The following is a 3353-nucleotide window of genomic DNA, read 5'->3' on the forward strand; positions in this document are numbered from 1 at the left end:
TAACCTTTTTTTTAGTCATAGATTCTTATTGTTTGTATTTTGAAAAGCGAACAGAGACAAAAATGACCAATGATGGAAGAGATATATCCATTCAACGAAAATGTAAAAGAGAGGAGATTGAAGTATATGAGGAAGAGGTGATGAGATTTTTGCCTTTGCTAGTGGAGTTTTTTGTTATGCTTGTTGGAATATGCTCACATAGGAAGTACTTTGTGAGAGAACCATTAAGAAGTGAAATTGAAGAATAATTTTTTAGTTTGAGATTTTGAATTTTATGAAAAAAAATCCATCATTTGGGTTTTATCTCTAGTTGTTATAAAAATTTTAGTTGTCAATAATTGGCAAAATATTTTTTTAGTTGTTTATGACTAAAGATATTAGTTATTATCTTGTCAATTGAATTATTAATATTACCTCATGTATTTATTAAAAATATTACTAAAATTAAAATGTAGAAGGATTAAGAAAAATAATAATTAAAAAATATATTTTATTGATCTTAAATTCAAATTCAAATCCAAATTTAGATATCCAAACAATGGAATTTGAAATGATGAATTTCAAATCATTCTTTGTTTAAGAAGACCTAAACAAGGAATTTTAAAATTAAAAGATTTCAAATCAAGACATTTTAAATCAATGGATTTCAAATCCAAATGTTGCCATCCAAACACAACCTAGAGATTTTAGCTATAATTTAAATGCACGATAGGATAATTTAGTACATCTAAAGCTAAGGTTGCTATATGAGTTATTGATGTTTTACATTTTTTTTTTCCTTGATTATTTCTTTCAAAAATATTAGAAATGATTCATTGATTATTTCTTTCAAATATTACATTTGTTTTTTTACATTTGTGTTATGTGTAATTGCTTTCTTGTAGATGTCCTGTACAAGTAATGTATTTGGTCAGGAAGGATCATTTGCAAGTGTTGCATTATCATCTTCTCAAGAGAGGAGATCAAGTATTGCAAGCTCCGGCCACAAAAATTGATGGTGCAAGAGATCCTCAACTCAAAGAAGTGTTGCAAGTGGAGGGACTGGGTGGTCCACAACGTCAAGCAATTTTTTTAGTTTAGAATCATATTTTTTAAACTTTGGCTAAGTGCTCTAATGATTGTTCATATGCCAATTTGTTTGGTAATGATGTACTAGTGATTTGTGTGAGATGTATTCATGAGCAGATTATGATCCTCATTTTATTATTAATAAAAAAAAAAAAATTCTGCACCTATGTGCAATTTATACAAATTATAAGTCTCGTTTTATCATTAAAGAAACATGTGCGCCTATGTGTAATTTATTTTTGTAAATTTGTGTTTTGTTAACATCAATGAAAAAAAAAAAAAAAAAAAAAACAAACAAAATTGTACACAGTAAATAGCTTCTCAAAAGAAAAAAGAAAAAAGAAAAAGAAATAGTTTGCTGACATAGGATCACAAACAAGGTCCGCATTGCATATCCTTCAATTCATATGCAAATCTGAGTTAGTTTTTTTATTTTTATTTAATTATATATATATATATATATAAACATAATTATATTACAAACAAGTAGTCATTGCATATAAGAAAACTATTAAATATCCTTGCGCCTCTCATAATACATTTAACACTTAATTATCATCACATAATTGTTACATCATTGACATTGAACACTTAACTAAGCAATATACAATTTTGAGTACACTTTGTGCATTTGAACATATAAACCATAAGCACAATTGTTGTCTTTGCTCTGATTGGCATTTCTTCCAGTTTGATATTTACCCTAGTACAGTTCAAACATTTGAACATATAACCATCATATCAAGGTTGCAACTTACAACTTGTAACACATTTTTGATCCCTTACATCTGTTTGAGAAAATTAAAAAAGAAATCAGATAAAACTAGATGTGAAGGCCATAAAGTCATTAGAAATACAATGAGAGAAGTCATTAGCAAGCATTTAGATTTCATTCAATTTTTTCATCAGGTCAAACATTTTGATCCTAAAAAAAAAGAGAGCCCAATAATAAAACTGTTTTTATTTGCCTATTCTTGTTCATAATAACAAATCTAAATCTTTGTATAAAATGTTCAATCTATAAACTATGTTTTGAATATTTCCTTAGCCCAGTGAAGCTAATGGAGCCTCAAGCTGCTCTACCATGTGATATAATCCTAGACTTAATTAAAATGAAGGTCATTAAAACAAGGTACAGGTTGAGTTTGATGTTTATTCCTTTTCTTTCTCACCTAAAAAAATATTGCTAGCTTAAATAACAACAAGACTAATAATACAAAACCAAGTCATTTAAAGCCAAACTGGATTAGAAAAAAGGATTAGCATAGACTCCGGCATCTACCAGCAACAACCCCACCAGATTGAACAGAAAGCACATATCACATAATCATTGGGACAATTTACCAAACAATTGGAATGCACAAATAATGAACCTAAGTTGAGAACTCAATCGATCATGGAATCCTTAAGACCCAACACAAAATTCATTAAATCTACATCATTTGATCAATGTCTAACCATAATCATCACAAAAATCCACCAGTATCAAAGGAGCTAAAAAAAAAAAAACCAAAAAAAAGTGGAAAGAATTTTACACAGCCAAAAATTTCATGGGCCAAAACATCTTAAAATTTCATCTTCAAAGATAAAAATAAAGAAAAACCTGGACTCACCCTATTATTTGGATCTTGGCGTAAATAAACCTCAACGCCGATAGAAACTTGCACATACCAGGGCCTCAAGATACAGTCAGACCTAGGTCTTTCCTCTCTCTTCTTTCTATCGTGTGAATTAATTAGTTTTTAAACTTCACGTGCTATTCCGTTAGTGTTTTAATGCGGAACTAACTGAATAATTGATTTGGTAGGTGTGTATGGTTTAAGAAGTGAATTGGCCAATAAAAAAGTTCAAGCATGTCTTGGCCATTAGTCCAAAGTTCAGAGGGTGTATGGGCATTTTTTCCAAGTACATTCTTTCTTTTATTTTCATTTGGACCTTTTCTATTACAAGCAGTGGTACATGGATTATCTTAAATCTTTGCACTTGATTTGAATTGACAGATTTTCTGAAGTTTCCACACCTAACGCTTCATGTCCATAACAAAACATGACTCACATTTCTGTTTTGACTAATCGCTGCATGAGAGTTAGTGAAGTGAAATTATATATCTTGTTGACAATTTTGTTTTGTCATGCAATATATGGGATAGACTTGTTCCTCTCACTTGGATGGTTGGATAGTTTTTTCCCTGAATTAGTTGGTTATTGTTCTTTTATAGTATAGCAGGAAATATGAATTGTGAACAGGGTAACTTTTTGTTATATTTGTGTTTGCATGTATACATG

At 29.6% G+C, this 3353-nt stretch overlaps 1 long non-coding RNA gene across 1 annotated transcript; it reads right to left on the reverse strand.

The window, feature by feature from the left end:
• Positions 1 to 1566: 1566 nt before the first annotated feature.
• Positions 1567 to 3137, reverse strand: LOC112031006 (uncharacterized). Its single transcript, XR_002884934.2, has 2 exons — positions 2682 to 3137; positions 1567 to 1856 (listed from the first exon to the last, which is right to left on the reverse strand). It is a non-coding gene; the product is annotated as an uncharacterized LOC112031006 (long non-coding RNA).
• Positions 3138 to 3353: the final 216 nt, after the last annotated feature.

This window comes from Quercus suber, unplaced genomic scaffold (assembly GCF_002906115.3).
Source record: "Quercus suber isolate HL8 unplaced genomic scaffold, Cork oak 2.0 scaffold_473, whole genome shotgun sequence".
NCBI lineage: Eukaryota > Viridiplantae > Streptophyta > Magnoliopsida > Fagales > Fagaceae > Quercus > Quercus suber.